The sequence below is a fragment of the Tursiops truncatus genome, chromosome 6 (genome assembly GCF_011762595.2).
Source record: "Tursiops truncatus isolate mTurTru1 chromosome 6, mTurTru1.mat.Y, whole genome shotgun sequence".
In the NCBI taxonomy this organism is placed as follows: domain Eukaryota; kingdom Metazoa; phylum Chordata; class Mammalia; order Artiodactyla; family Delphinidae; genus Tursiops; species Tursiops truncatus.
The window spans coordinates 37,173,949-37,201,482 of NC_047039.1; the positions used below are offsets into that span (position 1 = coordinate 37,173,949).

At 35.1% G+C, this 27,534-nt stretch overlaps 2 long non-coding RNA genes across 2 annotated transcripts in view; both read left to right on the plus strand.

Annotated features, from left to right (window-relative positions):
- The window catches only part of LOC141278870 (uncharacterized), an 86,750-nt gene that overhangs the window by 38,680 nt on the left and 20,536 nt on the right, over positions 1–27,534 (plus strand). The window lies entirely within an intron of this gene.
- Positions 5,761–10,675, plus strand: LOC141278869 (uncharacterized). Its single transcript, XR_012332264.1, has 4 exons — positions 5,761–5,991; positions 6,123–6,206; positions 7,354–7,846; positions 10,499–10,675. It is a non-coding gene; the product is annotated as an uncharacterized lncRNA (long non-coding RNA).

The window sequence follows — 27,534 nt, forward strand, 5'->3', positions numbered from 1 at the left end:
TGTTCTTCTTTTTCTAATTCTTTTAGGTGGTAGGTTAGGTTGTTTATTTGAGATTTTTCATGTTTTTTAAGGAATGCCTGTATCACTATGAACTTCCCTCTAAGAATTGCTTTTGCTGCATCCCATAGATTTTTGTATGGTTGTGTTTTCATTACTATGGAATCATCCCAGGCCCTGGCCCAGCCTCCAAGTGCACACACCCATAAAATCCACAGCTGCTAAGGCCAGACCTGTCCCAGCCACAGGAGTACCCATAGTCCACTCAGATGTCTTGCAGGCACTGCGTTTACAAAACTGGCAGTGGTGGTATAAACCCACGGATCACATAGCCATGGGGAAAGGGCTCAGTTTTCATCCCCACCTCCATGTGTGGGCAACCCCCTGGCACTTGCGCACTCCCAGAGCTCATAGAGGTGGTGCTGCGCTGGCTGAGAGTGCTTAGAGAGAGAGGCTGCTTGGTGGGCCCTGCCCCTCCCTTCCCAAACTCTTTTAACAATGGCACTTCAGTTCCATGGTGGACCTGAGCTTCTGTGTGCCCCCCTGGTTGCAGCCATACCACACTCCAGTCCCTTCAGGCTGTCTTCATGCAGCCAACCCCAGTCCTCTCCCTGGATCTGTCCTCTGAAGCCCAAGTTTCAGCACTCAGCTCCTGTGTGCACCAGTGGACACACGTCTCAGGCTGGGGAAAGCAGGGCTACGGCACAGACCATCTATGCAGGTCTCTCTCTATTCTGCCTGCCATAAACTGGCTATGTGCTCTCCTCTGAGCCTCTGAAGCTTCCTTTCTGCCCCAACTGATCTCCCTACAGGTGAAGGGGCTTCATAGGGTGTGGGAACCTTTCCTCTTACACAGCTCTCTCCCAGGGGCACTGGTCCTGTCCTGATTCCCCCACTTTTATTTCTTTCATCCTACCTGGTTACATGGAAATCTCTCCTGCAATTTTGGGTGTCTGAGGTCTTCTGCCAGCGTTCAGTAGGCATTTTGTGAGAGTTTTTTCCACATGTGGTGCATTTTTGATATATTTGTGGGACGAGGTAAGCTCCACATTTTTCTATTCTGTCATCTTGATTGGAGCCCACATGCTTCTAATAGCAACACACGGGAGTGTCTATCTTGCTTTACACTGGTCTGGATAGAGTATTATATAATTATGCTCTAATTACTGTAGTTAAAAACTGCTATCCCAGTGTTTTCTACCCCCCCCTCTTTTTATGTCTATTTTCTGTGTTAAGATCATCTTCTGTTTTTGTTTTCTTCATTTAAAATTGTCTGTTTATAATTTTTCTTTGTCTAATTAGCTACTGAAGTCTTCTTATTATAACATTTAAGCTCTATAGATAAGATGTTAATTTTACACATTTTTCCAATTTGCTATTTTCTTTTCATTATGATTGCCTCAGAGGAGTTATTACTCTTATCATTGTTATTACCAGTGCTGCTAGTAGAGTAAAAAATGTTTTTATGTTGTCAAGTCTGTCCATCTTCCATTATGCTGATTTCTAACCTGGAGAGTCATATTTTCTGTAGATGTTTGCTGAATATTCTCAGCTTTAGAGCATTAAAAATGTATTCATGATAAATCTGAAATCACTGTCAGTGTTCCTATGAGTTAAGAATCTAAGTTTTTTCCCCTTTCAAATTGTAACCGATTCTCCCAGAACTTTTAATTTACGAATATTTGTTAACCCATTGATTAATGTGACCTCTAACCTTTACAAAATTATTATCTAGAATAAGGGGAGCCCTTTTTAAGCAGACATAATTTATATTTTAGTATTGCTTATATTTCAGCTAAATTTTTCCCTCTGCATATTTTATTCTCATTGATCATAGGGTGATACGTGAGTAAAAAGATAACTCTCCAACCAGCCAGATGAGTTAATGAGCCCTGAAAGTTAATGGAGTAGAGATTCCAGAGCAGTTTAATCCATATCTTAAATATACAAAAAAAAGAAAATTATGAAACATTTAAGAGGCAAGATGTAATCAATCACATGCAACTGATGAACCCAAAGCTAATTTACTTTATGTATTCATAAGTTTCTATAGTTTGTTGCATTCCAGAAGTCTCCTTAGTGTTTTTTTTTTTTTTTTTTTTTTTGGCTGCACCAGGTCTTACGGGATTGTAGTTGGGGCACGTGGACTTCTTAGTTGCGGCATGTGGACTCTTTTTTTAAAAAATTAATTAATTTATTTATTTTTGGCTGCGTTGGGTCTTCTTTGCTGCACGCGGGCTTCCTCTAGTTGCAGTGAGCGGGGGCTACTCTTCGTTGTGGTGTACAGGCTTCTCATCACAGTGGCTTCTCTTGTTGCAGAGCACCAGCTCTAGGCATGTGGGCTTCAGTAGTTGTGGCTTGTGGGCTTTAGAACACAGGCTCAGTAGTTGTGGCAGGCACATGGGCTTAGTGGCTCTGCAGCATGTGGGATCTTCCCAGACCAGGGTTCGAACCTGTGTCCCCTGCATTGGCAGGTGGATTCTTAACCACTGTGCCACCAGGGAAGCCCCCGTATGTTTTTTTTATCACTTGTAATAAAATTTCTGATTCTATTTTTGACTTTTGACTGCTGGCAGCTTTCAAGCTCCACCACTCCCCTTTCCTCTTCTATTTGGACAATCTGATAAGAAAGACTGAATGTTCCCTCCCATGACACCAATGAGAAGTTAAGAACTCCCAAACTCATCCTAGAAGCTTTACCTCCCTGTACCCCCAATCACCATAACACACTAAACCAGTCACCCCTCCTTCTCTCTCAAACCATATTTGGAAATACCTGGGAGAAAATATTTTCTTGTCTTCTTGGTGTGTGTCTGACATCATCAATATCAGTATCTAAACCAATTTGGGAATCTGTCGTACTCCTGTGGGGTGACTACAACACACACAGTTTGATTTCTCTAGTAATGACACAGGTACATTTCTGACCAGTCAATTGTTATTGCTGATTAGTAAGTCTAAATTACCATTTTTCCAAGCAGTTGGGTTACTTTTTTCTTTTTAATTTAAAAAGTAAGTTTCAACTGAAGAGAAGAATTATAATCATTACATTTACCAATAAGAGCAAATTGGTAAGTCCTTCTTTCTTGAAAGATAAAAATGTCTTAAAAGTCATATAGTTATTTCTTATTTTGTACAAGGAAGAGAGTGGTAGTAACAAAAATAATAGAAAATTGATATGAATGAATGAAGTGAGGAAACAATGAATTATATACAGCCTGTACACTCATTTGTGGATAACCAGAGAAATCATACATAAGATGAACATAGGTAATTACAAAGAATTATTGGTGATTTGAAAAAAAGGAAGAAGATACTGACAGTAATGTGTTTTTTATAAAGCCTTTATGCAAAGAAGTGGGTGATAAGAAGAGGGAAGAAAATTTTTTTTTACAGTTCTATGAAATTAAAAATCCTGGGCACATTACCTTAATCTATGATGAAAATAATCTAAAGAAGAAACCTCATTTTCTTTTTTTCTCCTTTTCTTTCCTTCTTTCATTTATTTTTTCCCTTCTCTCTTTATTTTCACATATATGGCCCTTGTTCCACAAGTGACTTGAGTTCACTTACTAGAAAATGCAATATCATAAGATTTGCTGTCTTTAACTTGCTGAAGTTTCCCTCAAAACAATGTCTGTGCTAAATTATAAGGAATTTCAAAATTTAGAAATAAACTTTAAAAGAGTACTTTATTCTTATTTACTGTATCTCCCATAAATAGACAGGAGTGAGCCAAGTACAAATCACAAGACCAATATTCAGAAGCAGAGATTTGAATATAATCAGTCAGATTTCAACTCATCTCTCCTCTTTGAAATTCAGTTTTCAAATATTAGTTCAAGGGTTCTTATCCATATTTCTAGTCATCATCTTCCATTCAGCATCAACCCTGATGTGTCTGTCTAGCTGTCTATCCCTAGCACTTCATACTGCTTTATCTGAACAAATGGTGTCACTTGGAGGAATTTTAGATATAACTATATAAATACATTAACAGTAATTATGTAAGTGAAAGATACCATAACTTAGTTCATTCTTTTCCCTGGTTCCACTGCTTCACATCAGTCTGTTTTTAATTGGGAAATGAGAAAGTCTATTTTCTCCTTCTCTGTTTTTCTTCCTATTTCTCCTAAATCTTCTATGTCTGTTAATTTTTAAGGAACAAAAGCAGTGTTGCCTATGCATATGTGACTCATAAAGTTTAAGTGAAACATCACTGTTGAAAACTTCATTCAGTGTTTTCTTGAAGACTCTAATTCCTAAAATGCAAACATGATTGTCTGATAGATTTAGAAGGCTGAGAAGTTGAGGAGAGGGTTATTAAAATTAATTTAGTCTTGTGATGTGGTGGCTTTGCTATTGAGCCAAGCTTAATCTGATCAATATCCTCTACTCTAGATATCAGGAGAAAGTGCCTCATTGTAAGACGTCAAGAAGGTTGGCTTTCTGTAACATTATGTCAGACATTGTCTACATATGTTTGAATCTTCACATACTGTAAACATGGGATACACACACACTCACACACACACACATATATACTGGAAAATATTACATATTTACTTTTAGAAATGTGTTTGATTATTTTCAAATATTTTCTGAAATAAAGTTGTAAAGTTGCCCAGTGGTTTCCATAAGAGAAGATAATTTTTATTTTTGAAAAAATTGTTTTTCAAGTTTTGCTTTCTTCTTTAGATCAAAGGTAGGATATGAGGAAAACAGAGAATTGTATTTCCAAACTGTCATTTAGGTATGAGTCTGAGAATTGTTGATTTTGTAAAATAAAGGAACAAGGGGAATTGGCATGTAGACAGTTCAAGGAAGAATAAATAGGCACCTGCCATACCTTAGAGAATTTTTGAATCTTAGACTGTGAAGTTGCAAAATAATTTTTATCAGTCTTACTTTGGAACCTTATTAACTTTTCTCCTCACTCCACTGCTCAAAGGGCGTAGTTATACCTATACTCTGTTGATTGTAGGAAAAACAATTAGTACATCTTTGGAAGGGTGGTGGGTAAGATATTTTAAGGATTACTAAAATGTTCAAACTCTCATTGCATGTTCTGACTTGTAAGAATTGAGCTAAAGGATACAGTGAGAGGGAAAATAACATGTAACATAAATGTTATAATCTTTTTCATATTAAAAATATTTTCATTCAAATAAATTGAAATTTAGATTATTATTCATATACAAATTTCGTATGTATTATGACATACGAAAACATGATTTAGTGAAGAAATGAAGGCTCTAACATTTCACACATGCTGCTTAAAAACTACATAAACACCCCCTTTTTAAGATGAGGACAAGAAAAAAATATATAATAGAATTGTGAAGTTGATAGTATTTGAATAATACAGTCTTTTAATTTTTCTATATAATATTTGTACAATTTAAAATAAGTTCTTATATTACTATAATTTTATGTGAAAAAATTATGCCACTCATCTCAGTTTGGTAACTGAGGAAGCTATCTCAATGATTGAACAGGTGTTTCCTGAAGTGACATGCAGGAGAAACACAGTGGTTTAGGGTATTTCTCACCAGGAGGATAACTTTTCCCAAAGCCAAATATTCATGCATGTCCAAATACAGATGTAGTTAAGGGTGTGATATAAAGTGGGAGTGTGAGAGCATTTCCTTTGAGAAAAATAAATTATTGTTGAGAGGCCATTGGTTTGGTAAACTTAATCTGGGACTGCAAAATTCTGGGGAGTAACTGACAAGATAAAGAAAGCTCCAGAACCCTGGGCAATATTCCTACCCCAGCAGTCATCTGGAGTAAAGGAATATTGGAAGTTGTACACCCATGACGTCTTAGAGGTTTGCAAGAGGACTGTATTCAGCCGAATATCTGAGCATCATTAACAGACCACCTACAGGATCAGTGTGCCCTGCATTGAAAAGCCAGCTGCAGTGAGACACTTTTGAATGAAGAAGCATCTGGAAATTGAGGATATCAGAGAAGCCGCCTACTGATGGAGAGGTGAGTTTTGGGGTATCCCCTCTTGGACAGAGATTGGGCTGATTGAAATAAGCTTTCTAAGAGGAGGAAGGGAGTATAGAAGACTCAGTTCATTTAGTGGATAAAGGCTGAGTTTATCATTTTCCTTGCAGAGGAGATCAACTATACCTGAGGAAACAGAACCTACAAATAATGACTCTCTGTAGGAGCTTCAAGTCCACCAGAATTTTCATGAGGTAATTGTGCCATGCATTTGCTGTCTACCTGAGTGATGGCTACTGCCTTTTATGTTGGTTTATTTTCTTTCTCACCTGGGACGATGTGGAAAGTGGGGGGTATGATGAGAAATTATCTAAGCCTGAAGAAGGGGAAAATTCAGCCCAGAAAGCTATTGCCTGAAGCGAGGCTAGAATTTCACTTCAACTTCTAAAAGACTGGACTGAAGCAAACATGGATATCTATAGAAATTCTCTTGAGTGGGAGCCATTATGATGAAACCCAAAATTATGCATCATGGGAAATAAATTATAGATAAGTAGGTAGATACAAAGATAGATAGATAGATTTTATTCTGGTTTTAGATCATATCAAGATCTTGAGGCTATTTTCTCAAAGGGTCAGAACAGTCTTAAATGAGGAATCACTCTACTGGGGGGTGGGGGGTGGTAGAATAAGAAGGATGGGAAAAGACACACTTATCTGGGGAGCTTGTGCAGCTCTGAGAGCCAGAGGTGTTTGCTGGATTCAGAAAAGACAGAGGTTAACTGTCGAAGGCAAAAATAACTGTCAGATGGGAGTTGAAAGTGTTAGGAGGGGAACAGAATGGAGCACACATAAGAGTTCCACAGGCGATGGCTGCTCTCATGGAGAAACCCTCATATTTCCAACCTAGTCTGAAGCGCAGTGTCTGGTCAACAAGGCTCTATGCTCTGGTGAGTTTCCTAGCAGAGGTGTCTGGGAGTAAAGAAGGTAAGAACAAAAGAAAGAAACATTTCTCTTCCCCGCCAATACCAGGTTTTCACCAAAGCTGAAGTGTACATGTAGAAGTCTCTAGCATGGTACCTAATAGTTTGTAAATATTCAGTATCTGTGTGGTTTGTGTGTGTGTGTATAAAGATTCACTCTAAGGTAGATAGCTAGTGGGAAGCAGCCGCATGGCACAGGGATATTGGCTCGGTGCTTTGTGACAGCCTGGAGGGGTGGGATAGGGAGGGTGGGAGGGAGGGAGACGCAAGAGGGAAGACATATGGGAACATATGTTTATGTATGACTGATTCACTTTGTTATAAAGCAGAAACTAACACACCATTGTAAAGCAATTATACCCCAATAAAGATGTTAAAAAAAAAAAGATTCACTCATTTCCCATTTTTTTCTTCTTAGCTAACCTGACTACAAGATGATGCCCATACTGTATCCTGATCAAAAACATTGTAATTGTGGAGATGATTCTTCTTTTTATCTCCTGTAACACCTGTACCTCTCCTCTGTCCAACCATTAAAGGGAGCAGTTACCTACAAATGTACTATATGCAGGTCCAAATGATAAAGAGTACACAGACAACTTAGAGGCAGGATTGAATACACAAGAAGAGTGGTTCTTGGTGTTCCGAGTGGCACTTCGCCTACTCATGTGTGCTGCACATCTTCCACCCCCAAAATGAGACCTATGTGGAAAAGGACGACATTGAGCAAAGGGCATAAATGGAAACTTCCTCTCCCTACAACACATCCTCAGCTATTTTGAGCTCCAAAGTTTAAAGAGAGCAAGAAGACTTGCTTCAGATGGCTGGCACCACTGTCACCATCCCCATCTCAGATTCAGAGAGAGGTGTACAAGAAGGAGAAAAGCAGGTGGTTTTCCATGGGAAGCAAGGTAAGTGCTTAAGCACAAAGAGGCTCATTTTGCACTGGGCTCAGCACACTCGATCATTCCAACAGCGATGCTACTGTGTCTTGAGGGACCAAGTAAACTCTCAGCTTGGGTTTCTCTGGTTTCCTGGGATATTGGAGTTTTCATGTGAATTACTAAGGATAATATAGTTTTACCTAAGGAAGAAATATTTCAAAAATTTATCAAGGTCATCTTGAAGGTGAATCTTAATTACTTCCTATTTTGCATTAGTACCATGAATGCAAAAGTGCTAATAAGCAGAAGATTGGTTAAAAATGAGCTATGGAAAGGAGGATGCTGGAATGTTTGACAAAGCAAATAAAGAGACGTATGGATTATATGGGAACCAGGGAGTATGGCTATGATTTACAAATGGGACTATGGATAGGTAAATTATTCACATCAATCTGGGTGTCATAAAAGATGCTGCAATAAACACAGTAAAAATGTCACTCAGGAATTAAGTGTGGAGCCCCCTTTGCTCTCACAACAGTCTTTCCGCAGGACCATTGCTTACCCATAGGCTATAGGGCTTGGGGCAAGTCACTGTAGTTGCTGGCTAGGTTAAATACTGAATAATTTTCTACCAAAAAAAAGAGAAGGTAGCAGAAGGTCAAACTTAACAGGATGCAATGGAACAGAAAAACTTGCTACTTAGGCTGTGTGATAAATAGTGTATAATATACTCTCACCCACTTTTGCAGTCATAGTACTAGAAGCTAAGGTTTACCTACTTGAAATTTAACCTAAGAATTTCATTTAGGTGTATATCAACTGAGGCTTCTCCTCATTTGTCCTCTGGGTTCTGGTTTGAGATAGTGATTTCTACTGTCATTATTCCAGGGACACCAGGCACATAAAGAGATAATAAGGGAATAGGTATCAGTTTAACGAGGAATTAAAATAGTAATGTTCATGTACAGATGCCCAGGAATCAGTGTCTTTAAAAAAAAAAAGAGGGACAGTAGAAACCACTACAATGTCTAACGATCAGAGGAGAAAGAGGGTGGAGAGGACAAAGCAGAGAGAAGGGAAAGGGTAGGAAGCAGCCATTCTAGGAGAGAGAAGGAGCAGACACCTCTGGAGGAGAAGTAGGCTTCTGTCTCAGGGTGGAGCTGAGCTGTAACACACACTGAAACAGAGGACGATGGCCACATACACTGAAACAGTGTGAGTCTTGTGGTCTCTTGTGGGTCTAGTGTGCAGAGGGGACCAGGACTGGCCTCTCATCATGTCTTGGTAGGAGGAAAGAAAGAGCACTTCTGTTCAATGGCATTTCTGGGGAAGAGAAAATGAAAATAAAAGACATGTTCTCTCTCTCCTCAGATGATACAGGCATAGGAAATTAAATGGTAGTGAATGAATAATGCTAAAGCCTAGAAGAGAAAGTTGTACAGAAGTGAAGAGAAGCCCAAGAGCTAAGCCCATAGCAGAGGAGATGCCCACCCTTGCTAGACAATTTGTAAGTCCCTCCTAGGTGGTAAATCTAAGCCCATCTAAAAATCCGATTTCAGCCCAGATTATGGCTCCCGACACTGATGTGAATGCCTGTCCCAGATCAGGCTTTTCCTGGAAAAGTAGAGGTACTGGCTTCCTTGTGGATTTCCATATGCAGGATAAACATGAAATTCGTAGCCTATAGAAATTTATAGCTGCTCAAGGCAATTATTTTTGAGAATATTTGGTTTAAATATTTCTTAGGGTCTCAAAATTAAGGCAGGTTCCCTGGGAGTTTCAGCTGGGTCATTGAGTAGAGAGTTATCTTCTTTGAGTACCTGATTACCATGTGGAAACTCTTGTTCCACATGAAAATACATACACTCTTTTCCCAGCTCTCACAGTCCAAGTGCTGTAAGAAACAGTTACTGACAACAAACGAGAGAGGACTGGACAATCTCTTTTCTTTCCATGAGCACTTTCATCTGAGGCAATCTTGAACACCCCTTGAAAGAAAAACAGAAAAACCCTCACTTGTATTTTGCCTCTTTCAGGGAGTCTTTGAGGATTTCTTAGAGATTGGTCACTGGGAGGTTCACGTTTATATCCTCAAAGTAATGGAAGCCCAGAGACCAGAATGTAGCTGGAACCCAAGAGTGTGGGAGAGGCAGCCTTGAGTTACAGACCCCTGAGCCCTTAGGCTAGCAAAGGCTTGAAGGATCCTGACTTGTGGTGTCCCCCTGCAGTAGCCCTCAGATAGGAGAGAGCCCTTGGTATAACAAGAAGCAGAAGGGGCTTAGATTTAGTATTTCCAAGTTGTGTCTACCATTGCCTGCAGCCAGGAAGAAAGACACACTGTCTTCCTTGGCAAAGAAGCAATAATATCCCCAAATGGGAAGGAGGCAGCCAAGCTGTCTCAGGGTGAGAAGTCACAGGGTATCCCGGACCTTGTCAGGCCTGAGAATTTGAGCTTCTGAACAGGACATCTTTGAGATAAGCAAATGTGCACTTCGAGTAAGGGCAATCTCTTAACAAAAAAATTCTGTTATTGGCTTCTGCAGGAACTAATTCTCTTAAATGTTAGAAATGCCAGAGTGACCAGATTGAGAAAGGATCAAATTCGTTAGAGTTCTGCCACTAACCCACTTGCTCTATTTCCTTAGTAACACATTTTATCTTTGCAAATTTTTGATACAGGGCTAAGAATGGGAATCTGATCATCCAACAAAAGATTCTGATCTTTAAAGAGGCCATTCTACCTTAGCCCAACTGAGGTCTGTATCTTGAAATCATAAGGTTTCCGAAGAGTAGAACACAAGCCCAGTGTTCAGGTCAAGAGGAAAACAAGAGCTTTGGAATCAGACACACTTGAATAAAAATCCAAATTCTTTCACTTACTATTAGATATCGTGTGATTGTCTTGCTTCACCAGACTTCAGTGTTTTCCTTTGTAAAATGGAAGTAATGTTGGATACAAGCAATTGTAAAATGCATCACATACATACCCAAAACACTTGACGCTGTGTATTGCATATAGTACATTTCCAAAATGGTGGTTTTATTATTAGTACTAATATGCTTTGCTGTATATCATCTTCCAGATATGGTTATTGTATGTCACAATTCTTTTATGAGTTTTGAGTTAGCAAAAGTATATGGTGAGCTATCAGGGAATCATGTCAGTTGAGCCCTAACCGAAGAATCTGGTAGTGATGGACTTGAAGAAATAGAAACTAAAGTCAGAAAGACTGTTTGTATAAATGCAGAATCCTGTATTATTAGAGGGTAGGTAGAGACAGAGGAATCTACAAGGAGTTCAACTTTAGTACCCTGTAAAGAAATTCAACAGAATTTGTGATGTGGCTAAGTAGAAGATGAGCTCCCTGTCAATAAATGTTCACGTACAGGCTGGATCGCCTCATGGATATTCCCAAACTGAGTAAATGTTAGAAATTGATTTTTAAGCATTTTAATTTATAAATTACACATAATGTCAGAACAAACTGACAACTAAGTATACAATCTAGGGATAATCATTAACATTTTAATTTAGATATGTATTTTGCAAATTATATAATCAGCCTGCACATATTTTCTGAGCCATTTTTAATTCACTGAACATAACACAATATTAAGAGAATTTAACATTATATGAGTCACTTTAATTCCTACATATTATATGAATGCATTTAATCACTGAATGATGATTTTATGCCTTCTCTGTACAACCACCCTCCTAGAAAAACACAATTACAGTCCTTGTTCTTAAAAGGCTTACCTTCTATTGTGGAAGACTGGCTATATGATAAGTTAAAAATATTCTTTGTTATTAAGGTAATGAAAATTAAAACCAAAATGAGATCCCGGTGCACATCCACTCAAGTGGCTATAATCCAAAGAGCATACCAAGAGTGGGCAAAAATATAGAGAAATTGAAACCTTTATGCTGGTGGGTATGTAAAATGGCCTAGCCACTTTGGAAAACATTTTGGCATTTTCTTAGTTGAACACAAGCTTACTGTACAAACCAACAATTCTGCTGCTAGAAAAATTATATCTACACAAAGATTTATATGCCAATGTTTATAATATTATTCATTACAGCCCCAAAATAATGGATGAAATGTGGTATAGACATATTTTGAAATACCATTCAGCAATAAAAAGACCACTGATAAAGAAATAAAAGAGACCACTGATACAAGCTACAACTTAAGTTTAGAAGCTAGGTGCAAAACCAAAACCAAAAAACCAAACTCATGTGTGACTGTTTACGTGAACTGTACAGAAAAAAAAACAAATTTTATACAGTTGGTTTCCTGGGGCTGGGGGTGTAAACTGGGATTGGTTGCAAATGGGCTCAATGGAATTTTATGGGATTAATAATGTTTTAAAACTGGTTTGTGGCAATGGTGGTCCAACTCTACAAATTTACGTAAAAAACATTGAATTGTACTCTTACGATATGATAATTTTCTGGTACATCTCAATAAAGCTGTTAAAAATGATTTAAGGAAGAAAAATACTCAGGTAAATGCAGTGAAGGAAATAAATTGGTTATTGTGTTAAAGAACAAGGGCAAGGATAAGGGGAGAGTTAGATACAGCTCTCAGGAAAGGCTCCCTTGCTAAGGAGGTGGCATTTAAGCTGAGGCTGAGCTCTAATTCAGAAGGTAAGATTTAGCCTTGTGTGAACTAGGCTAACAGCCCACTGGCTAACCACATAGGTTCTGGAGCACAATTCTGCCCTTGTATCTTATCAGCTGTGTGATACTGAGAAAGGTACCTAGCTAGCATGTTATTTGCCTCTGAAGAGACAATAATACACATTATTATATAGACAAAAGTAATGTACATTTTCTGGCAAATGAAAAAATAAGTTAGCTATTGTTAACCAATTATATATTGCTGGTCAGTTGGAGTACTTATGATGCTTTAATGAGTATTTTTGTGGTTAAACCTATGTATATATGCCTAATTCTTTCATAAAGGTAAGACTAGATTTCATTAAAAATACATATTTTAAGGTATTTGATACATCAGGAAATGCCCAATCACATAGCTAAGTATATGGAGACTGGGAAGAACATCAGCACACCTTCCAACAAAAATTCTATTTTGACCTGTAAGGGAAGGACCTAGAGCTCATTCATCTTTTTATTCCCAAGACAATTGACAATAATGTTTTGCACACTGTTAAGTAGGTGTTCATTGAATGAGTGACTGACTGAATCTTCCAGAGACAAGGATGACTTAGTAACTGGAGAATTTCTTTGGTGACCAGAAGTATATAGACAGTTTTGTGATGCCCTGTACATAGTTTCCCCCTTGAGGGTTTCATCCCTGAACTGAAAAGAAGAAGGTCTGAATCTCCAGAGAAAATATTGAAATAGAAACTGCAGATGAGTGGTTATGTTGAAAGGGCATTGTCTCCTTCAACTCTTGGATTCTCTGTGAATTTGTTTTTTTTTTATTAGTCACAAAGAGGGAGCCATTTTATGCTTTTTGAGGTAGTTTAGCAATAGTAAAGGGACAAAAAAGATGAGTCAGTGATAATTAGAATATAAAATCACCAGTTGATAATGCATTAGAGCTTCTAGTATGTTAGACACAAATTTGGAGATGAATGAGTGCATTTTGATGTAGTTACCAGATCCTCATGGTGCCTGCATAATCATGTAGCCTGAAGCAGAATTATGAAGGCATGAAACACATCTTTTGTGTCCAGGGTACATTTTGAATTACCTCCTCTTTCACTAGTGGCTCCTTTCCTTCTCAGATGTATGCTGGCCTCCCACCCTCCCCTTTTCCTTTCTATCCTTTCCATCATAACCCACTCTCAGACAAGCAATTGATATGTTAATCTTTCTTTAGTGTACTTCTAAATACCTTGAAAAGAAAGTTGATAGTGTGTACATATATATGTGCATATATATATATATGGATATATATTAAATGTGTGTATATAGACATATGTATTAGATTACTGAGGAGTGTATATAGTTATATATCCATCATATATTTTGTTATTTATTATATAAACATGACTGTAATAATGTATATGAAATTACATGTATATATACAACTCACTTGCTGTGTGTGTGTGCATGTGGTTGAAGAAAGACATAAATGAAAAAAGATTTTTATTAGATTTCACTTGATTTCACCTTCCTAAGTGTTGTATTTTCAGAAATATTTTTTCAATGTTGAATGAAAGCTTCACAATTCATTATAAATGGTCAAATAAAAGATAATAGTATTTTGACATGATAATATGTCAGTTTACCTATCTTCACACTCTTTAAAATATTTCATAAAACTAAAAATTGGTTAGTAAGATATATTTTTACATAAAGCAAGAGAGCCAATATCAAAATTTTATGGGAACCCACTAGTGAGGATTGCGCTGTGCCCTTCGTCACAAGGACTTCTTCAAATATGTTGTCTGCCTGGAAGGTCAAACAAAACCAGTTTGAAAAAATCTTGATCTTATATATGCTTATAAAGAAGAAGAGATGGCAGTCCTCAGCAGTCATGGCAAGAGCAATTTACTTAGGAGAGAGAGATAAGTGACAGGTAGAGAAAATTTCTGGAGACCTTGAGATGAAAGTGAAATGCTTTTTTATATAACCAAAGGTCAGATCCTTAGTACTTTTAAGAAGCCCTCCTCGATGATCTCTTTTTATTTCTTGGTGTCAAAGTGAAATTAGATAAGTCTTGAATTTTCTCAGTTTTAATGGAATCAGGACCTCAAGTTCATGATGCAAAAAGACCAAGAAATATGAAACTGTGAATAGTTAGGCTCTAGGCCAATAATAAGTTAAATATCTTTGTCTTTATTTTTATTACCTCTTTTCAATATAAGAAGATTTCTATAGTTTTTGAAGGTATTTGGCCAGTTATTATAAAATTATTACAGCATGTTTTTTCATCCTAAACTATATAATTGACTGTTATGTGTCACCGTCTACCATTATGGATGTTTTGTTTTAGTAGAATGCAGTAGTCGTTCAAGGAATCTCAAAAACAATTATGCACTGTGATACATATTATGAAAGCTTAATATAGGATACTGTGAACAACAGAGGGGGAACAGTCGTGTTATTGGTTTTAGGGAAATTATTTTTAAGGAAATGGACCTCAGCAAAAGAGGGCAATGTAGTGGCAGTGTAGGCAAGAGGGCAAGAGGAAACGAAAATGTTTTAGGGGCTGGCTTGGGACACATTTGTAGGCCATGTGAAGGATATTTTTTTGATAGGAAATCATGCAGGATTTCAAGCAGTGTACTGACTTTTGACCATGTTTTAAGAGCATCTTTATGCATTTAAAAAATGGAGACCAACAGGGTAACAGTCTCCTTCAAAGTTCAGGAAATTTATAAGGGAAAATGATGCTTGAAGCAAAATGCATGTTAATTACCTCTAATTAAAAAAAAGTTTTGATATCTGAATATGGCCAACTCTGCCTATTAGATTCAAACCTCTATAAGGAATAGTCCAAAAATGTAGAACTAAATGTGGAAAATCATCCCAGGAGAAAACGTTAAGGCAAGTGGAGAATATAGCAGGAGATCTGCAGGAGTGACAGTCCTGAGATATTAATTATCCAGATAAAACAGACATTCTTGAGAGTTCTAATTTGTGTTCATATGATATTGTCACTTGTAGTATATTCTTTCTTTGGAATTTCCATATCATATATTGCAATCACATAAAGTTTCTGTGCTTTGTCGCTATATTCCCCTTCTATTATACAGATAATGATATGAATGTCCAGAGATGAATGCCATGTTTATAATGAACTTGGTAAGTTCTCATTTATCTTCCACCTATTGCTCTTGTTTTCTTTTTCCCACAAATTTTCTGTTCTATTACCAGGTTCATTGTCAGTTATAGGGGCCATAGACCAGCCACAGTTTTTCTAACAGTACTGTAACAGTTACAAATAGATGCTTGCAAGATTATGAAATGGCACTGAGTAGGTAGTTTACAGTTTTAAGACTATATGTTCTTAAGAAGTCAGAAAATAATCATTGCCTTTAAATATTGCACATCAAACAATATCTGTACTAACAGCCGTTTATTGGCCAACTGACATATGCCAAACTGTGGCTTATATGATTTTTTTTTAATCTTTGTGACATAGTAATCTCATTTATCCACAAGGAAATAGAAGTCAGAGAGCTTATTTTACTTGTCAAAGTAAACTAGTTACAAAGTCTAGATTCTAATCTGGGTTTGTCTGCTTTCATTGTGCTGTTCATCCTACCTTTAATGTACATTTTGGATTTCATAATTCTTTTGTTCCACTTTATTTTCTATCAGGCTTATGGCTTTAACTCTTGCCTTTTCTCACTCCCTATTCAGTCTCATCAATGACTCCATTTCTGTCCTTGTCTCTGATCATAGGTATGAATAGTTCTTCACTCAAAAGCTGCACTGGGCATGGTTTTCATTGTAAATTACAAAACTGTAGCTTTAATTCCTTGCACATCTCTAGCTAGACTTGGTCATAAAACTACGTATGCCATTAAATAAATGTATCCCAAAATGTGTTTCATAGAACACTAGTTGAATGAAGTGTTCCTTGAAAATGGAATGCCAAAATCAAGTAAATTGAGAGAATTCTGTTGCTTTTATGCCTTTCCTCATGCTAGATTACTCCCAATAAACATTAGCATATGAAATTGTCATAGACATTGTACAGTAAAACAATATTTATTTCAAAAGAAATCTTTGACCATAGAAAAACATTGTCCACTTTGAAAAAAAAAAAAAAAAAACTACAAAAACTGTTTCCTAGACTTCTCTCTCTCTCTCCTTACTGGCAATCCCTTGAATGAAAACGCTCAGGATTTACCAAGCTAAATTGCTACATGGGTTAGAGGAGTTTAGAAATAGTTATTAAAAATCATATACACATATGTCTGTTTTTATGTCTATGATTATACTTATTTTACATACATTGCTTTGACTTATAAAGTTCCTATGTAACCTTGGGAAATTAAACATTTAACATTCCTTAAATTTCTGTGCACTTACATCCTATACACCCAATACCAAAATTTTAGATGTCACATATGATCTCCAAGTCACATTTCATTTATCTTATGTGCCAAAAAGTGAAAGGCATAATGATATTTATTTAGCCTTTTATAAGATATCCTAATCACATGTGTTTTCTAAAAGTGTATAAAATTGAGCATCATTTTGAAATATATATGATACACTTAGGTTGCTATATATATGAAAAATTATAAAAGAAGGAAAAGACAGTTACATCTCTCAAACATATTTGATTTTTGTTAATCATTGACACAAGAGTAAATCTGTCCTAGGAGCATTATCAGAATAATTATTACCTTTCTATACTTTTCTTTTGACAATAGGAAAATGATGACTCAGAAATCAATGAACAGCTAGACTAGCAACCTAGGTGTTGATTGAGTTGGAAACTATTTACCTCCTTGCATAATTCTACTACCCAAACAATTATTGCCGAAATATATGCAAACGCAAATCCAAGATCCCATAGAAATATTGATTTCCATGAAAAAAAGAATATGTGCAGCAGTGCATGACCAACTAGATGTACTGTTTCTGGGCAATTGATAGGTAATGATCATTCTCTATGGGGAGCTATGTGAAGCATTCATGTAAATTTTATTGAATTTGTGACCAGTCACCCATAAAAGATAATTATATATGTCTGAGTATGAGGTGACCTGATCGTCCTATCAAACATGGTTTTAGAACAAACCTTAACTACTGTGGAGTTTACTATACAGACATATGAATAAAAATAACACCGGAGGTCTTTCTTACAGTGTTTGGGAGAGAAATATAAATAATTGAATTTAAGAAGAGAATTAAATTTACCCAGTCTACAGAATGGTTCAAGACAAGATGTGCTTATAGACAGTTATGTTGGTTAAGTCGTTTTTTGAATTAATTGTCCAAGAGAAACATGCTGATTCTAAGGGAAGAAGTTACCTTGCTGGGTTAGAGTGGTCCTATAACTGCTCTCAGCCAAATGTATTTAACCTAGTAGAAATGTCAACAAGGATCTGGACTAGAGAAACATGGAAAGTAGAGAGTGTCTAAGGTACCACGCCACCTCTTAGCATTTTTTATAATAAAAAATCTGTATTTTCTTAATTTGTACTGAATGTTCTGTTGTTAATCGTATACCATCCATAGATAAGAACAATGTGGTCAGTGATTGATTTGAGCTGGGGTGCCTAATTTCTGGGCCCATCTCCACATATTTTGATTCAATACATATTCATAATTAATATATAGTCATATAAATTTTTATAGATAACTTAAATATATGAATTTCGCATATATACATATATGTATATAATTTCCTTGTACGGTATTGATAGTCTGATGTGGTACGTACTGGGTGATCACTTCAAATAACAGAAAATTTGTCTAATATAAATGTATGTTTTTAACTCTCTATTGTTTGATCACTCTTTATAACAAAACTAAAACTGATCTTACATTATTTTTTAAACTTAAGTCAGTACCTGTCTAATTTTGTCACTACATAAATAGCCGTTCTGTTTACTGATAACCCATACCATCATCCATACAGTATTTTTACCTCTTTTTTGGTATATTCATTTTAGAAAAACTGTTTACTACATTCACACAAAATACCATGTGGTGCTGGGCATTTACCTTAATAAAACTCTTAGTCTAATAGGAGACATGAAAATATTCATAAATATTTACTTCATAGTAAGATAAATGACCTGAAAAAGTAATGCACATAGCACTATGGGAGCAAAATAGATGGATATCTAAATAAGGCTAGGTAAACTTTTCTAGAAAGAAAACATTAAGTTGTATCATTTTTTTCTCTTTTCTTTTTTTATATTACATACCCAAGATATATTTATTTTATAAATGGAAATTTGTACCTCTTGACCACCTTCACAATTTCACCCACTCCCCTCTAGCAACCACCAATCTGTTTCTGTATCATTTTTCTTTGTTTTGTTTGTTCATTTATTTTTTTTAAGATTCCATGTATAAATGATATCATATGGTATTTGTTTTTGTCTAACTTATCTCACTTTGCATAAAATACCCTCAGAGCCCATCCATATTATTGCCAATGGCAAGGTTTAATTCTTTTGTATAGCTGAGTAATATTCCATTGTGTGTGTGTGTGTGTGTGTGTGTGTGTGTGTGTGTGTGTGTGTTTGTGTATCAGATCTTCTTTATCCATTCATCAATCAATGGATATTTAGGTCATTTTCATATCTTGGCTATTGTAAATAATGCTGCAGTGAATATAGGGGTACATATATCTTTTGGAATTAGAGTTTTAATATTTTTGGATAAATACCCAGAAGTGGAATAGCTGGATCATGTGGTCATTCTAGTTTTTAATTTTCTGAGGAACCTCAATACTGCTCTCCATAGTGTGTGCAACAATTCACATTCCCACCAACAATGCACAAGAGTTCTTTTCTCCACATCTTTTTGATAATAGCCTTTCTAACAGATGTGAGATGGTATCTCATGTGGCTTTGATTTGCATTTCCCTGATGATTGGTGATGTGGATCATCTTTTCATGTGCTTGTTGGACATCTGTAAGTCTTCTTTGGAAAAATGTCTATTCAATTCTCTGCCCATTTTTAAACTAAAAAAAGTTTTGTTATTATGTTATATGAGTTATTTACATATTTTTTATATTAACCCCTTAATGGATATATGATTTCAAAATCTTCTCTCATTCAGTAGGTTGACTTTCATTTTATTGATGGTTTCCTTCCTAGGGAAGAAGATTTTTAGTTTGATGTAGTCCTACTTGTTTTTTTTTTGTTTTTTTTTTTTTTTTTGCTTTTGTTGCTCTTGCCTTTGGAGTCATATCCAAAAAGTCACCAAGACTGATATCAAGGATTTAACTCCTATGTTTTCTTCTTGGAATTTTGTGGTTTCAAGTCTTACATTCAAGCATTTAATCCATTTTGAGTTAATTTTTGTGCATGGTGTAAGGTAGTAGTCTAATTTCATTCTTTTGCATGTGGCTGTCCAGTTTTCCCAACACAGTGTATTGAAGAGACTATCTTTTCTCCATTGTATGTTCTTGCCTCCTTTGTTGTAAACCAATTGGCCATATATGTGTGGGTTTATTTTGGGGCTCTCTATTTTTTTTCATTGTTTTATGCATCTGTTTTTATACCAATACCATACTGTTTTGATTACTATCACTTTGTAATACAGTTTGAAATCAGGGAGCATGATGCCTCCAGCTTTGTTCTTCTTTCTCAATATTGCTTTAGCTATTCGGGGTCTTTTTTGATTCCATACAAATTTTAGGATTATTGGTTCTATTTCTGTGAAAAATGCCATTGGAATTTTGATAGGGATTGAATCAAATCTGTAGATTGCTTTGGGTAAATATTTTAACAATACAAATTCTTTCAGTTCATGAGTATAGAATATATGTATTTTTGTCTTCTTAAATTACTTTCATCACTTATACTTTTCAGTGTCCTCATCTGTCACTTTCTTGGTTAAATGTATTCCTAGGTATTGTATTATTTTTGATGTACTAGTAAATGGAATTTATTCTTAATTTGTCTTTTTCATAGTTTGCTGTTAGTGTATAAAAACATGATATATTTTGTTTGATTTTGTACCCTGCAACTTTATTGAATTTGTTTATTAGTACTACAGTTTTGGTGCAGTCTTCAGAATTTTCCCTATATAAAATCATGTCATCCACAACTAGTGACAGTTTTATTTTTTTTCTTTCCAATTTGGATGCCTTTTATTGCTTTTTCCTGCCTAATTGCTCTGGTTAAGACTCCCAAACTTTGTAAAATAAAAATAGCTTGAGTTGTACCTTGAAGAATATATGGGGGGTTTCCCTGCCGGCGCAGTGGTTGAGAGTCCACCTGCCGATGCAGGGGACACGGGTTTGTGCCCCGGTCTGGGAAGATCCCACATGCCGCAGAGCGGCTGGGCCCGTGAGCCATGGTCGCTGAGCCTGTGCTTCCAGAGCCTGTGCTCCGCAACGGGAGAGGCCACAACAGTGAGAGGCCCGCGTACCGCCAAAAAAAAAAAAAAGAAAAAATATATGGGAAGTAGCTTTATGTGGAAGTCAAACTAGTGAAAAAGTCACAGGCAACATATAGCTTGTGGAAGAAAGGAAACCTCAAACAGAATGACATGCTTGAGAACTACAGTGCTACAGCACTCTGGAGTGTGGTGTGGAGAATGTGGAGAGAAAGATAGCTGTAACCTGGTAACACTATGAAAGTTGCAGGTTGAAATCTTAGAAGTAAAAATACTAGAAAGCATTTGTTTAGCTTCATTTCAGCCAAATGTTTTTCAAAATTTCCATTTTAACTGAAATTGTTAGTCCCAGCTAATACACAGGATAGTCTGCAAGCCTTAACCAGGTCTGTGTGCCCACAGTGTTTCCTCTACAACACCTTCCACCTATACCTCCATTTTTATGATCAAATACATACAGGGCAGAGATGCCCAAAATAGGTTGCATTGGCTCATTTCACTCTATAGTGCTCACTGGTTTTTCTGCAGATTTTTTCTGTAATGAACATTGGGCTGAATATCAGGAGATCATATCTCTAATTCCAGCCATTCAATCACCTGCCTGGGAGACCTTGAGCCAAAGTCTTCCTTGTGACATTATAAATATGAACAGGTGGTTATTAAAGTCGTTTCTTTGCATTACAGTGCTATATTAAAATAGCACGCTGAATCGAATATGTAGAATAATAAAAGCCAAACACCTCTGGTCAAAGCAACATTGTGGGAGATGAGCTTTGGTCATCCCCTGCTGTCTCTAGAAAGGACCTCAGATACCATTGTTTCACCTCTGTTTGTAATAAGGGGAATTCACATAACCAAGGTTATAAAAATAATTTTAATATGTATCCTTCTCCACTTGAGAGGCTCCACATATGGAAGGACTCAACACTCAGGATATCTGGTGGGGGAGCATTCATTCCTACGATGTTTGGATGGTTTTTCTAAAAATCTCTTTGTGAAGCTTTTTCCTGTCATTCCCCCGACTGCAATATTGATATCCAGGCCCAACACAAATGGCACTTCCTATGGACAAGTCCCCGTGGTTTCTTCTACTTGAAACAGATCAAGTCCCCATGGTTTCTTCTACTTGAAACAGATCATTTCCAACTTTGTTGATTAACAACGTTGTTATCCAAGTGAATGAAAATTTCTTATTTTTCACATCTTTATCAACATTATCTATTCTAAGAGTATCATGAGTTGATCTTATGTGTGGAATATTATTTCATTATACTTTTCCTTTCACATATGACTACAAAAAATGAAAAAAAATATTTATTGACTACACAGACTTTCTCTTTATAAGTACTATTCATGTTGGGTTGATTCCTCAATACTTTATCAGGGTATTCTCTTTTAAATATATACTTTGGAGACTCAGTATTTCTTATTCATTTACATTATGGCATTATTTTTTGTTTATAATTGTGTCTATATTCTCTTTTAAGAAGGCAAGTTAGCAATTTTAATATCATTATTTTCTTGTAATGTCTCCTAAATGTTATGTTTGCCTTTCTTATTTTGGTTTTGAGTAGTCTATCATTTACCATCTGTTTCAACTATAAATTTTATCATATATCAAATTATTATATATTACAATGTTTATATGTTTTTGTTATATTCATCTGTCTGTTAGCTTATCTAAGTGCAGTATTGCACTGTGTTTATTACTAAAGTTTTATTATAAATCTTGATATCTGATAAAGAATGCTCCCCATCCCTTTTGGGTTTCATAAAAAACCCTTACTATATTTTAATTGAAATTGCTTTGAATACCTAGATTAATTTTTGAAACAATTATTATCTTCTAGATACTGTATTTTGCCACCCATGAACATGTAACGTCTACTTATTCATTAGCCTTCTTTATATGTTTGTTTGGTTTTTATTTTTTATTTTAATTATTTTTTTAACAGATAATTCCAAATCTTTTATTTTGTTTTTGTTTTCTTTTGTTTTAATTTTTATTGGAGTATAGTTGATTTACAATGTTGTGTTAGTTTCAGGTGTACAGTAAAGTGATGCCGTTATACATATACATATATTCACTCTTTTTTAAAAGAGTCTTTTCCCATATAGGTCATTACAGAGTATTGAGTAGAGTCCTCTGTGCCATACAGTCGGTCCTTACTAGTTATCTATTTTATATGTAGTAGTGTGTATATGTCAATCCCAATCTTGCAGTTTATGCCACCCCCCTTTTCCCCCTGGTAACCATAAGTTTGTTTTCTACATCTGTGACTGTATTTCTGTTCTGTAAATAAGTTCATTTGTACTATTTTTTCTAGATTTCACATATAAACTATATCATATATTTGTCTTTCTCTGTCTGACTTACTTCAGTCAATATGACAACATATAGGTCCATCCATTTGTTGCAAATGGCATTATTTCATTCTTTTTTATGGCTGAGTAATATTCCATTGTATATATGTACCGTATCTTCTTTAACCACTCCTCTGTCAATGAACATTTAGGTTGTTTCCATGTCTTGGCTATTGTAAATAGTGCTGCAATGAACATTGAGGTGCATGTATCTTTTCGAATTATGGTTTTCTCTGGTTATATGCCCAGGAGTGGGATTGCTGGATCATATGGTAGCTCTATATTTTGTTTTTTAAGGAACCTTCATACTGTTCTCCATAGTGGTTGTACCGATTTACATTCCCACCAACAGTGCAGGAGGGTGCCCTTTGCTTCACACTCTCTCCAGCATTTATTCTTTGTAGATTTTTCGATGATGGCCATCCTGATTGGTGTGAGGTGATACTCCATTGTAGCTTTGATTTGCATTTCTCTAATAATTAGTGATGTTGAGCATATTTTCATGTGCTTTGTGGCCAGCTGTATGTCTTCTTTGGAAAAATGTCTATTTAGATCTTCTGCCCATATTTTGATTGGGTTATTTGTTTTTTTGATATTGAGCTTCATGAGCTGTTTGTATATTTTTGAGATTAATCCCTTGTCGGTTACTTTGTTTGCAAATATTTACTCTCATTCTGTGGGTTGTCTTTTCATTTTGTTTATCGTTTCCTTTGCTATGCAAAATCTTTTAAGTTTAATTAGGTTCCATTTGTTTATTTTTGTTTTTATTTTCATTACTCTAGGAGGTCGATCAAAAAAAAATATTGCTGCGATTTACGTCAGCAAGCATCCTGCCTATCTGGCCTTACATTTAGGTCTTTAATCCATTTTTTTTTTAACATCCTTATTGGATTATAATTGCTTTAGAGTGGTGTGTATTTTTTGTTTTTTTAATAATGCTTTGTAACTTTTTCCAGAAGGCCTAGAGGCATTATTTTTTAAAAATTATTTCTAAATACCTTAGAGTTATTGTTGCTATTGGAAAAAGGCCCTTTATTTTTTTCTGGGATAAGAAAGTGTTTCCACTAAATTATAAAATTATGTATGTGATCTGCGTTTATATTTTAATGTTAATAGACTTTTCAATACTGATCCATAATTAAGTAATGTATTTTGTTTTGCATTATTGTTTGTTTTTGATGAGAAAAATAAGACATGATAATTTCACCACCCCAGAAGATTCCTTTGTACTATCAGTAAACTGCAGAGGTAACTACTATAATAACCATTCTGACTTTTATTATTAAATATTGGTTTTGCTGTGTTTGAAACTCAAATAAAAGTATGAATACTCTGTGTATTCTTTTCTGTTTTCCTCTTGTTCAACATGATACTTTTGGGATTCATCCATATTATAACATATATTAAAAGACTGATCTTTTATTTATTGCTGTGTAGGAGAATGTCATTATAAATATATTATAAATTGTCTATCACTTGATCCTATTGGGTTCCTTCCAATTTCTTCTGTATGAATAAGCTTGCTATAAATGTTTGGCAAATATCTTTTGCTGGAGTTTTGCACTAATTTTTCATGGGAGTGGTATGGGTTTAGGGGATATATATGTTAGTTTTAGAAAGTACTGCTAATCATATTTTTTTCAAAATTGATCTAATTAAGAATCCCATCAACAATGTATGCAGCTTCTTTGTCTGACTTAACTTCACTTAGTATGATAATCTCTTGGTCCATCCATGTTGCTGCAAATGGCATTATTTTGTTCTTTTTCATGGCTGAGTAATATTCCATTGCATATCTGTACAACATCTTCATAATCCATTTATCTGTCGATGGACATTCAGGTTGCTTCCACGTCTTGGCTATTGTAAATAGTGCTGCAATGAACATTGGGGTGCATGTAACTTTTCTAATTATGGTTTTCTCCAGATATATGCCCAGGAGTGATCACTCACGTGTGGAATCTAATTTTAAAAAATGATACAAATGAACTTATTTACAAAACAGAAACCGAAAGATATCAAAAACAAACTTATGGTTACCAAAGGGGAAACATGGGTGGGGAGGGGTAAATCAGAAGTTTGGGATTAACATACACACACTACTATACATAAGATAGATAACCAACAAGGGCACAGGGAACTCTACTCAATATTCTGTGATAACCTATATGAGAAAAGAATCTGAAAAAGAGTGAATATATGTATATGTATAACTGAATCGACTTTGCTCTGTACCTGAAACTAACACAGCATTGTGAATCAACTACACTCCAATAAAATTAAAGAAAAAAAAAAAAAATGTATGAAGTTTCTAGTGGCACACTACTTTCTCGTCAGTACATCATATTATCTTAATTTTAGTCATTCTGATGGGTGTTTTCTATAATCTCATTATAGATTTAATTTTCCCTTCCCTGATGATTAATGATGTTGAATATCTTTTTATATGCTTATTGATTGTTTAGATACACTCATTAGTAAAGTGCTTTTATAAAACCTCACCCCATTTTAAAATTTTGTTCTTTGGCCTTTTTATTGATTTCTAGCATTCTTCATATATTCTGTATACAAATCATTTTCAGATGTATGTACCCGGAGTATCTTCTCCCTTTCTGTGAATCACCTACTTAAGTGTGATTTCTTTTGATGAGCAGAAGTTCTGTATATCATTAAGGTTACTAAATGAATTATTTTCCTTTATGATTAGTATTTATGTTTATTAATATTAAAAACATTTTTATTTGTGTTTATGTTTATTAATATTAAATAAACATAAACATAAACATATGTTTATTAATATTAAAAACAAATTTTCCTACTTCAGGGTCATGAAGATGTTCCCCTCAATGTTTTTATTTTTTCCTAGAATATTGATTATTTTTGTTTTAATATTAATCTGGTGAACCTGATAAAATCTATAATCAACCTCAAGTTAATATCTCTATATGGTATAAGGTAGGATTAGGGTTCATTTATTTTTTACCATATGCATATCCAATTGCTCCAGCATGATTCATAGGAAAAAATCAAAAGCTTTTCATAATAAATTTTGGTGGCAATTTTTTCATAAATCAAATGTCTTTAAACACATGGGGCTCTTCTAGACTCTAAATTATGTTCCATTGCCCTATACTATGGATGGATAGTATTATTGCTGTAGTGTTATAGTTACCTTGCCATTGTAGGTCATATACACAGTTTGTGTGTGTGTGTGTGTTGGGGGCTTGTGTCATTGGTATTTAAACTTTCTTTTTGTCTGATATGCTCATTTTAAAGTATTAAATTTATCCCTCAAAATGATATTTTTATTTTTATCCCATAATTTTTTTACACCATAATTTCATTATTTTCATCTTAACATATTTTCTAAGGTTCATTGTAACTTTACCTTGTCCTATAAATTATTTAGTAGTTTGTTATTTTATTAACAAATACTATTATTAATAAGTTATAATTGAGTGTTAATTTACTTCTATAATGGTTAGAGAATATATAGTCTATTATTTCCTAACTTAAATTTAGTTAATATTGCTTTATGAACCAGGAAGTACTTTATTTTGTTAAGTATGTTGTAATTATATGAAAAGAATGTGTGTTTTATAGTTACGTTTGTGGCATTCTATATACATCAAGTAAATCAATATGCTTAACAATGTTGTTAAAATCTTTTAATTTCTTACTTTTTTCCCCAAACCGAGGCATGTTAAAAATCTCTAGTCATGAATTTTATTTTGTGTTTTTCTCTCTGTTAATTTTACTTTACATAATTTAAAGCTATGTTGTGTGCTTCCAAATTTAGGAGAGTCAAATTAATCTGTTGACTATTTCATTATTGTAAAATGTTCTGCCTTTCATTCAAACACTGCTTGCTGTAAAGTCTCCCTTACCTGACATTAATAGAGACACTCCAGTTTCTTTTTAATATATATATTTTATCATCATTGTACTTCCTTTGTCATTTTTGGATTTGTATTTAAAATGTGTTTTGGAGGACCACTCAAATTTTGGCCATATTTTAAAATTTACTTGATTCAATATTAACATAGGCACACTACCTTCCCTTGGGTTAGTTTTTGCATTTTTTTCACTTATTTTACATTCAAGCAAGCTTTTTAAAGTTGTTTCTCATAAAAAAAAAAGCATATTGTTATGTTTCCTTCCGTCTTCCTTTCTCTCTGTCCTATCTTTGTCTTTTAATTAGAACATTTAGTCCATTCATATTTAATGTTATTATTGATATAGTTGGGTTTAAGTCTACCATCTTGCTTTGTTTTCTGTTTGTCACATCTGTTCTTCATTCCCTGATTTCTTCTTTCCTGTATTCTTTTG